General features: G+C 33.0%; 1 protein-coding gene across 2 annotated transcripts in view; it reads left to right on the top strand.

The window, feature by feature from the left end:
- LOC111603185 (tyrosine-protein kinase Src42A) overlaps positions 1-12003 on the top strand; it is a 52816-nt gene that overhangs the window by 8911 nt on the left and 31902 nt on the right. The gene's annotated exons all lie outside the window — the stretch shown is intronic.

Here is a 12003-nt window from a genome sequence, read left to right as displayed (position 1 = left end):
TTTTATTTTTTTATACAATTTGCATTCATTCATGTTGTTTGTTATTTATGCTGCTGCCGGGCAATTGGCAAATGTTTATATTTTTTTATGTGTTGCTATAACAACAGATGTCGTGCGTGTGTTTGGCGTTTATGTATGCAGGTTTTATATATATATATACATATATAATTATTTGTATATGATGGCATGCATATTCATATCGAAAAAACAAAAATATCATAAAATATAACTGACACAAGAGCTGCTGCTGCTGTTAGCTTTGATATTTGGCGGAATTTTAATGCTGAGATTTCCTTTTCATATAAAGTTAAAAACGAAAAAAAAAACTAAATATTATAACTGTGTCAATTGGTTCGTAAACAATAGACGCAGCTTAAGTTTATTGACAGCAATTTGAATGTTGGCATCATGTAGGGTGGTTTTTTTGTTGTTGTCGGAAAACATGGCAAAAATTAACTAAAATGTTAGGTATTAAACAACCTTAATGAACATAAGGAAGGAATCTATCAAAAAATCTATTTTTGAATAGAAAAATATCCTAAGCAAACTCAGCTATCATACTTAACTTTACTATTCTTTCTACAAAAATGCGAACCCATATCAAATATAGATTATATAGACCGTATAGGAACTATGATATCCATGTTCTATAAAGACTAATCAGAGATTATTTAGATTTCATAAGTAAGCTTTTATAGATAAACAGTTATTTCATCAAGTCCCTTCAGCTATTCCCTTCTGTATGCCCGATGCACAGAAAACAATTTTCACTAAATATAGTTTATTTTCAATTTTACTCAAGCAACCCTCGTTCCTTTGCGTGTGGCATTAGTATGCCAGCCAAAGCAATTAAGATTTGATAGTCAACCTTTATGGTCAGGCAGCTGGTTACATATCAATTGTTTATTTTGTTTCTTAAGCCAAAGTGTAAACAGCGTGTTCGATTACAGCCAAAAACAGTTCGGACGTCTCAAAAAAATACAAAAAAAAAACAGTTGAATTTATTATTTTAAGTACTTTTATTTAGTGTTATGTTTCCTCGAATCAAATGCTCAAACGTTCTGCTTGGCAATTAAATTGAACGCGTGTCAGTGTCAAGTGTAAACGACTATAGAAACAAAAACCGAATAAAAATAAAATATAGACTTGACCCAGTTACATAGCTCTCCTTCAAAAGCCCTTAAATGATGAGCAAATGTTTTTGAGGATTAATTGAGGAGCCTTTTTGACACACATGCCTTGGCCTGGAGGATGAAGCACAGCACAGCCCAGCAAGAGATATGCAAATACGAATTCATATGGATTTCACAAACATAAGATGTAAGAGTGCTTTAGTCAGGAGTACATGACTGAAATATACCCTAACTTGTTACATAGCTAAAGCAACTACTGTGCGCTGTGCTTCTTAAAATAATAAAAAAGAAGAATTTTATGACTCAAGCTCTTAACAACGTAACAAATTTCCTATCGATTTTAATCGCTTTGCTAGGAACTTGTGAAAAGTTATCGATGTCTTCAACAAAGTTGATCATCGCGACTTATAGTGGCACCTACATATAAAATCGTTCTCCTTCTCTGGCTGTTATACTAAGCGAATAGTGTTATACTCTCAGCTCTTAGCACTTAGCTCTTATATTATCAGATCTCAGTTCTTATACTCTTAGCTTTTATATCTTCTGTCTGCTCTTATACTGCCTTTTACATTTATACAGACAGACAAACATAGCTATATCATCTCATTTATATCTCTTATATTAGCTCGCTAAATTCTGTTGCCCATTGATTTGAGTCAAGTATTGAGATTCCTTCTGCCTGTTATTAACACTTTTTCAAATTCATTATACCCCGTTTAAGCATTTTACTTAGCTTCAGGGTATCAAAACTGTAAACCGAAAACGAAATGAAACGATGAAAACAACAAAGAGAGCTGCATAAATTAATCGAAAAAGAGAGCTATATATAATATAGAAAAAGACAGCGATACATATATAAATATATATATTTATATATATATACATATTTATCTTAATAAGTGGCTGTTTGGGCGTGAGTCCGTAGGGAAAAGTTCAGAAAACCGGTAAATCGAACAAAAATACACAACACCAAAATCGTCTCATTAATTAAATTTATCTCGTGTTTGTGTATAACGGTAAATCTACTCGAGAGACAAGAGACCTGCCCTCTCTTCTTCTTTCCTTCTCTTCCTCTTTCTCTTTCTTTCGCCGCGAGCTCTGACTGACTGACAACAAATACAATAACAATGTTTATTTTTAATTGTTTTGAAAAGCAAGGAATACCCCTAATGCCGCGTCGCATTTGTTGTTTATCTTGAGCCGAAGAGACTGTGCAGTGCATTAGTTTTATGCATTTCATGTAGCATTTCTCAAGCCATATTTTCAAGGCCAAACTAACAAGCACTCGAAACTGGTTGCCAATATTATTTTGGCCTAATTTGTGGCCAATTGTTGTTGACTTTGCCTGTTGCCTTGTTGTCAGCTTTTAATTGTATGCATAACTCAGCATTACGACTGCGAAATTTCTTGCTATAAATTGCATTTAACCGTAAACAAGCAGCAGCAGCAGCAACCGGCAGCATCCAGAGATTTCTTCTTCTGCGCAATTTCTTTTCTCTGGTCAATTTTTAGCAAATTCACCTTAAGCGCAACTTCTTCTCAGAAGTGTGCCTCTTATTTCGTATTGTCATTGCATAATTTAAGCTCTCATTGACATTAATTTCGTTATTCGATTCGATCTGGTGGTGCAAGCTTCATGCAAATCTCATTTAAGCTCTACTTCCGTCAAGTCACGAGACTCTTTCAACTATAACTGCTAACTGGATCTATGCATATTGATTGGCTGCATTTGGAAATCTATTGCAAGAGCAGCGCATGAAAACCCGGGGAAAACCCGAAACACTTTAATTATGCATATATTTGCTCATATGTAACTGTCATAAAAGAAAGTCGTAAAGATTTTAATTTAAACCAAAACAGAAATACTTTAAACTGGGCATTTTCGGCACTTTTATTTGAATGTTGAATATAAGTGAGAAATATATCTACGGGATGAACTACTAATGAATCTTATCAAACTTAATATTAATAATCATAAAGATATAAATACAAAAAACTTCTAAGAAAAAAAGCTCAGTTCAGAATGAAAACAGTTAATTCAGTAAAAGATTGACGAAACGAATTCTTGAGAAGAAGAACAGAAGGAAAACAGCTAAAGCAAGTGAATGGTTATGCAGACAAACAAAGAAACCAAAGAATGCGAATGGAAAAGATAAATTTTGTAACTTCTGAATATTGCAGATAAAAGTGTGAGAACAACTGAGCGAGATTCGAAAATGAGAATCACATAGAACAGCTTGAAAATGAGTATTAGCTAGGCCAGAAATAAATTAGAGAAAGGGTCACAAAAAAGAAGAAAACACAGCATTAAGAAAATAAGCTAGAGAATGGCAGTCGCAGAGAGAAGCTACTAAACGAATATCAGAATAAAACTGCAGAGTGAGAATAACGTAGAAAGTCAGGAGAAATGACGAAGATGATATCATGAAGAATAGCAAGAACAGCAAGGAAGAAGAATGTCAGAGAATGAGAGAAAGAGAGAGAGAAAAATTCAATAGAATTTGGAATAATATCTAGCTATACAAAAACACATCCACTTTTGATTGATGGAAATCATTAATCAAACGATTTAAACTTAAGCTCTAAGCCAACATTCGCCTAATAATCTCAATTGACCCACCTTATGCCTCACCTGCCATATTCATATAATGCCCATGGAAGAGGGCGTGGTCTTGGAACAGGTTCATGTCAACAGCCAATTGGCAGCGATAGTTCGTATGCAGTCGATGTAGCTGTGGATAGATGTGGAGCCGATGATAGGAGCTTTTGTGACCTGCTGCAGAGCCGACACAAAGCCCAGCAAGTGTTACCTATGTAGCTCATCAGAGATGGAGTTGGGCTGGGAGGGGGCGGCGGAGACATTGAACTGCCTGGCCTGATGACGTCAGCAAATTGAATTGTACAGCTCATTTGGACCAGTCGAGGCTAAAAACTTGAACGAAAAAAAAAAATTCCAATGAATTTTCAGTGTTTCTCGTCAGTTATTTTTTTTAATATATTTTTCTGGGGAAATACCGGGAACTACGCTAATTGAATGCGCTTTCATTTTTGTTTTATATATATATATTTACGACTTGACTTCCGTTGATAAGATGGAGACAACTGCGAACACAAAAACTACTATAACTACCATTTGGCAATTGGCTCAGCACTGAAGCCGTAAATTCACAAATTGCCATTATCTGACCCGTAAATCGCTAATAATGCGACGTTCCCACTGACTATCAATGAGCCGAGGTGCTGGAGGCGCGCAACCAAACGTAAAGTTCGCAAATAAAAATCGGAAGTTCTACAGCGCATTGAACTCTAAAATTGTTTACTCAATTATAAAGCCACCCACAAACCCATAAAACAAATATAGTTAACAATGGTATGGATATATAACTATATTATAAACACGCCACAGCCGTCCATAAATTACAATAGAACAATATTCTAGATGGAATTTGTATTATATATATGTATATATATCTGAGCTGTGCCAATTTAGTAAGCTGCGAGCGTTCCATTTGAAATGCAGGTCTAAAATTCACAACTACTATTAACATTTGTTGTTGGTTTTGTTATTATTTTGACACTCGTTCAGGAAGTGCTAGAGAGAGTATATTGGCTTTTTTTGTATTCTTCACATTTGTCTCTGTTTGGTTTGGCAGTTGAAATTAGTTTTTGATAATGGGTATTTGGGGACTTGGACTATTTCTGCCACTGGATTTATACTTTAACTCCTCTACAGATCGTCTCAAATTTATATGTATAAATGTGGAAAAAATTATGTGTTCCAGTTTTTTCAAGCTAAAATCGTAATGTCTTAGTAGCGTGAACGAGTATCATGCGGTCAGTTGAACTCGCCTGCAAAGTTCTTATTTATTTTTTTCATTACTTAGTTTTTTTTGTTGCTATCCACTCAATAGTTGCCTGGTCGATTGATCCAATGAATGATGCAAACATGTATGTATATATATTATTTTTTATGTTTGTTAACGAACCACATCTTCCGACGCGGAAGGCGACGCCAGACGCAACTGCTGTGTTTTTTCGTATACTTTTTTTTTCTATTTTTTTTTTTGCTTTAAAATTGTCGCAGCGAAATTTTGTTGTTAGCCAAATTTCAATGTCAGTGGCACTCGAATCTCATGTGCATATTAATGGCTTTATTTAATTGCTTCAATCCATTTAAATTGCATTTAAGTAAGTCTTTGTGACATATATAATCGCTTTTAATATAGGTAATCCTATGAAGCCTAATCGTTCAACTGAGCTGACGCATGCTTGCCTACTCCATATATATATATACATATAGTTTTCACATATTTTTATCTGCTAATTGGCTGATTTAATGAAGGTGAATATGAGAGTAGATATTACTCATAGATTTGTTGTTTTGAGATATTTGTGGGAACTTGGAAATAAGCCCATTTTAACATTCATATGTGTAAAGCAATTTCCCTTTACTTGTAAAAGGCTTGGACGATTAATACATAAGTTCGAAAAGAAATTCTTCAGTTATTTAATAATATTTAATAAAATAAAATAAAATATTTAATAATTAAATTAGAAACAGAAATCCTTAAAAACTTTTGAAAAACTAATTTCAAAATGAAAGTCAAGGGAAATTGAAGTAAAAAGCTTTTTAAATACTTATTGGAAGGGGAAATATGAAATGCAAGTCAAGGGAAATTCAGGAGAAGGAAGCAAGCTACTAAATGAGGGTAATTCAATATGGCTTCTGTACGAGGCATATACGAGGGAAATTTTGAATGAAGAGACTTGAACGGGTAATTTGTTAAGCAAGCGAATGAAATTTTAAAAGCAAATCCCTCAGATACTCCTTAATAAAGAAACTCGCTTGATCCATTTTAAATCTATCTCCTCATATAAAGACAAATTAATTGCCTATTATAATTAGCCGCTATTGGCAAAACTGTTAATTAATAAATAAAATATATAAATGTTGTTTATTTTTGTATGTTCATTTTGGTTTGTTTACAAGTTTGTATGGGTCCAATGCAATTGTTGTTATTGAACATGAAACAAAATGTCATCGAACTGTTGAGCGATTGATGGGGTTGTTGTTGTTTGGCTCCAATATGGATTGCGTGTCTGCCTTTCATATTTTCAATATACCAACGAACTACGAATATACTATATATATAAAGATATATATATATAAATACGTTTTAATTCAATTTTCGGTTTCTTTCAATTCATGTTGCGCTGTTTTGTATTCAAAAACGTTGATGACGTTTCGAAGTGCTCATGTTAACAGCAATTCAATAGAACCAGAAAAAAATACATACAGAAAATTAATAAAAGGAAAAGAGAAAAAAATCAACAATCAATTGTTTAAATAAATTTGTCAGCCGTAGCAGAAGATACCCAATTCAGCGGGCAATGCTCGGCAAGGAGGTCAAAGATAATGTTGTATGTATTTATATAATATTTATGCATATTTTAAGTAATTTAAGCAAAAACAAAATTTTAATTTATAAATTGGGAAATTTTCGCGCTTGGTAATAAATTAAGTGGAAATAGCACAGGAAGCTTAAAAATTACAATTAACAAAAATAAACAAGTTTAGAATGCTGGAGGAATTGAACGACTAGGAAATACCTAGAGTTTTAGAAATTTCAAGTCTAGATACTCTGACTTATGGCTATATGTGTAAACATAACACTATATAATAAATAAAACGTATAAAGAAAATGTTTATGTTAAAAATAACCTTAATATTTTTATAGTTATAGATGATTAATAGATCCATGAGCAGTACTTTTTTTCTCGTCTTAAATCTTCAAGCCTAGTGTCTTAAATTGACTCATTTCTAATCGAGGCTAACTAATCTAGCTCTTAATGTATTATCAATACATACGGCTAGGCTCGGATCAACTCACTTCTTGTATATCCATACTAGCTAGCTAGGTAATCTATCTCTATACATTCTTATAGACAGGACATTAGCTCATCTCTGGCACGTATGTGCTAGCTATATCGCTTCTCTTATACACATATACTATACTCTTATACTGTTCCACATTTATGTGCATAGGTAGATCAATTTGGCTATTGATACCGGTCAGGAATAAATATATTTAATTAATAGGTTCGAACCGGTTTAGTATCACCAATTCACTCTACCAATTTCTTAAGTGTGCACAGGGTAATTGGAAAAAAATTAACCTGTCACATTAGACGACAGTGAAGCTAGTTAAAAAGCTCAACTCATCGATTTCACGAGCTTCACAAATTGAATTGAGCTGCCTTAATTTGTTGATTGTCTGGATGTTACAGTTGCAAATGCAATTTTAGCCTTTTTGTTTTTGTTTATTCGAGGCTTTTTATTTATATATATATATATCTATATTCGTTGAGCAGAATTTGCATTAAGTTTTGGCACTTAATTTGCTTTTTTATTGCTTTCCTGATGGCCTTTACACGATTTCCGATAAAATTATAAGGTAATAGGTATATATGTTAACTAACTGTATATTTATACTCAATTTAGCAATAGCTAATGAGTCATACAATCCGTATACATATCGTAGCGTTACACACTTAACTATTATGTCAAATTGTTATCCAATATATTCTAGACAAGTATTACTATTACGATTACGTTTACGACAATTTCTCAATATTTATTACACTTAAATTTTTTCTTGAATATAGCTAAATATATAATTAGTATTATAGCTGAGTTTAGATATAGTTGAACAGTTAGCGGTACTTACACTAAAAACTATCGATATTATAGTAAAGCAAACTATGCAAATACATAGACTGTGTTCACAATTTTATTTTATTTTTGTGATAACTAGCATATAGCATAAGATATCGATAACTTCGATAGATATACGATATTTATGTAAATAATGTATTTGTTGACATTCGAACATAAGTTTCTTAAGTGATATATATGAATTGTTGTAAAACTTTCAGAATATGTTAACTGACGAAATAAACTAATTGATGGGATATTGATATTTATATTTGTTATCGATAATAAACCCCGACAGCTATCAGTTTCTTAATGCATTGATACCCACAACTAATCTTATCTTTATTTTATTCTCTTTCTAGGTAAGTAAAAAATATTTAAAATGCAATTATCAAGCTGAGATCTGGAGCACTTCTGATGACGCATATTTATAAGTGGGTAACTAAAGTAATCTGATGCGTATTTTATGAGCAACTTATTGCAATTAAACTATTCAAAAGTTTATTTATAAATATATTTAATTACACATATATTGGTATATATATCTGTATATATATACTATATGTATTCCAGCAGTTTATGTCTGAAGCTGTGTTACCATAAATTTTCAGGCAAACGTGTATCAATTTAATATGCTCGAGACGGACTAAACACGAGCATGATTTTTTTTGTATTTTTTTATATTTATTTTTTTAGCATTCTTTAACAATTACGAGTTCAATAGCGTTCACAAGAACTCAACAGTTGGCATTTAAAGCGCATAATTTGAATTTAAACGTATTGTTTTATTTATCATTTTGTTTTTCCTTTTTTCATTTTGTTTTTGCCTTTGTTTTTGTTTTGCCAGGCTGACAAAATGTCAAACAACAAATGAGCGCAACAAGTTAATTATATTAAGCTGATCTTTACAATCAAACGCACTTTATGACTAATTACACACGTAAATGAAGCTCGTTTATCTTGTCAGCACCTGTGTTAAGAGAGAGCAGAACAAAGGCAGAGAGCAAAAGGCCAAAGGCAAATGGCAAAGAGAGTTTTTCCTGTCGTCTTATTGCTATCTCTTTCTGTTTTAGAAGAGCAAGAAAAGTGTCAAATCAGCTGTTACAGCGTGCAGATCTTATAGAGAGTGTGACCATTGCGGAGTTAGCGTCTGCTTCTTGCTGCAAAGCTCTTGGAGTATAAGAGAAAAGAGCGCACTTATACAGGCACGCATACAGTCAAAGCTGAGCTCAAGTGGCGCTCGAAGCGCACATAGATATATACACTCACGCTATACTGTGTATATGTGTGTGCGTGTAAGACGTACCGCTGCGTCGGTTTCGTGCGGTTTAAAACCTTTCTATAAAAATTTCATAAACGTATCAGTTGTCTGCGAAGCGGTGCACAAAACAGACGTCGAACGGAAGGTGGCAAAACGATATTTAACAGAAATTAAAACAAAATAAATAAATATTTATATCAAGTCAAATACAAAATAACGTGTGTTTATGAAGCATAAAATTTATATATATATTTGAGTATATATATAGGAAATTCAATTCAGTTCGATTTCAATAATCGCGTTTATTTCCAACTACACAGAAACTTGTTGCACGCGTGCGCGGCATGTTGGCATACTTTTAGCAGCAACTGTTTTTCTTTGTTCAACAGTGGCTCTAAACAACGTTCGTCTCTATATCTACATCTGTATGTGCTTATGTGTGTGTAACGCGCGCGTGTGTGTGTGTGTGTGTTTAAGTGCACTTACAATATGATATGGAGCAGCCGCAGCAGCAGGCATATTGGCAACATTTCTTAGCTTAGCTACATGTTGCTGCAACATACGACTAAAAGGTAGAGATGAAATTAAGTTGCAAGCAACAACAACAGCAGCAGCCGCAGCAACAATGTTTATTATAGTTGTTTGTTGTTGTTTATTGATTGTTGTTGTTGCTTGTTTGTTGTTGTTGTTATCTGTTTTGCCGCTTTGTCAAGTTGCGCAGAACTTTCTATTTTCTTTGCTGTTTCGTGCTGTGCTTTTTATAGCCATAGAGCTTAACTTACTCAGATACAAACTATACATACATATATATATATATATATATATATATATATATATCTAGATAGCTTTAGCTCGTTAGAATTTCAATGAATGAATTTCATAAGAATTTGTGCTGTACGTCAACCATTGCCTGTTGAGCATAATAAACTTGTTTTGAGTTTTTTTGTTTGCATCTGCATTTACGTAATGTCCAAAAATATTGGTTAAATAGGTCTATTGAACGCGCTGCATTTACATCCTCTACACTTATCGGGGACTATGTGCTTGAATGTGCATATTTTGTGGTCAGTTTTAGTTATTTTTTGCAGCAGCAAAAGTTGCCTGCAAAAAATATGCTTCGAAATGCACATAAAAACCATATATATAGAGGAAAAAACCTCTTAACGGGCGATATAAATGCTTAGTTAATGACACTTGGCCACATGGCGATTATACATATATATATATATAGTTTATATAGTATTATACTTTACTCGACTTTTCGAATTGGTTTATTATTTTTATTATTATTTTTTTTTTTGCTTTGCTGCTCAGCTATTATCAATTTTGAACTTACGTGACTTGAACAAATTGCATTATTTCGCACATACATGCCTACATATATATATATATATTTATATATATAAAACACATACATATAATGGCATCTTGGTATAGTTTGTAGCGGGTTCCACAACTTGGTTTCCATGTCTTGCTGCCGTTTTATTTCTTGCTACTTTTATAATTCTTGGACGTCATTTAAGCGCGTTTTCTCTTATCGCTATTCAAGCGACATGTGACGACGGTTTTTTTAAGCTATGATTTCTAGACACTTTATGGAGGTTGAACCGTTTTTGTTTTATATAGAAACAAAATAGGAAACTTTTCACTATCATATATTGAAGCGTGGCTTGTGAATTTTATGAAAACTTTTAGCGACTGAAAGTTGCTTGAATTATGGTTAACTAACTTTAGAAATTAAAGAAGTTATACGAATATCTGAAAAGAAGAATTTGGGGAAAGAATTTCGAAAAATATACTTGAATTTAATTGTTTTTATTGAACTGTTGCAGTATAACAAATATCCAATGAAGTTTCAAAGTACATAACTATTGTTTGACTTGTGTTTTTTTTTAAATAGTTTATCTCAACTTAAATGTTGCTTTACACCTCTCTTTTTAAGCTAGATATGATATATTTGATATTTCAGTATTTTCTATATTATTTTGATTGATTTAATATGTTTCTATTTAATTATTCAGTTTAAATGCAGCATATTTTTTTGCTCTCGTTGTTTCTCTGTATCTCTCTATATATCTGTGTCTTTATATCCCTATGTCTCTGTCTCTCTATATCTCTGTCCCTCTCTATATCTCTGTACCTCTCTATATCTCTGTCCCTCTCTATATCTATTTCCCTGTCTCATTATATATATATTTCTTTTTGTCTATATATATATATATATATCTGTATATCTCTCTTTCTCAATTTCTATGTTTCTCTCTCACTCTATATATGGGTCTCTTTCTCACTCTCCTTCCGCCTACCACTTCCACTTCATCTATTTTTCCAGCACTATAAATTTTTGCTCAGCATGCTCTACTTTATCTTTTGCTAGGGTATACATTTGTTGAGCCTTTTATCTGCCGTAAACACATTTGATGAGTTTGATTTTGTAGCGTGTGCTGCTTGTACTTATGTGTATTCCCACACAGTCCTGCCACTATCTTTATTTTGTGGCTGTCTTCAGCAGACACTTTGCGTCACAGTTGGCGTGTGGCTGCTGCTGTTGTCTCTTCTCTTTGAGCCATAAATTTCCTGTCCGTGACTCATGCGGTCGTCAGTCAGTCGACGGTCGTCAGCAGCAAAACGATAAAGATACAGATACAGATACATACAATATATATAGATATGTATTTTACTTGAAAATACATGAAAATTGCTTACAAAAGGGCGCAAAGAGTAAAAAATATAAAGAGTATGAAAACAAAGTTATTCAGAGCAAAACAAAGACAGCGTAAAAGCAGTTCAATTGTTTTTTGTTTTCTTGTCTGTCGAACTGTCAAGTTTTATCTGTGAACAGCAAATGTTATACAGCTTTTTGCAGCTGAAGCAGGAGAACGCGGCTTAAATTG

Source organism: Drosophila hydei, unplaced genomic scaffold, assembly GCF_003285905.1.
Source record: "Drosophila hydei strain 15085-1641.00,03,60 unplaced genomic scaffold, DhydRS2 tig00008122-arrow-pilon, whole genome shotgun sequence".
NCBI lineage: Eukaryota > Metazoa > Arthropoda > Insecta > Diptera > Drosophilidae > Drosophila > Drosophila hydei.
This window is presented reverse-complemented; position numbering and strand designations above follow the sequence as displayed.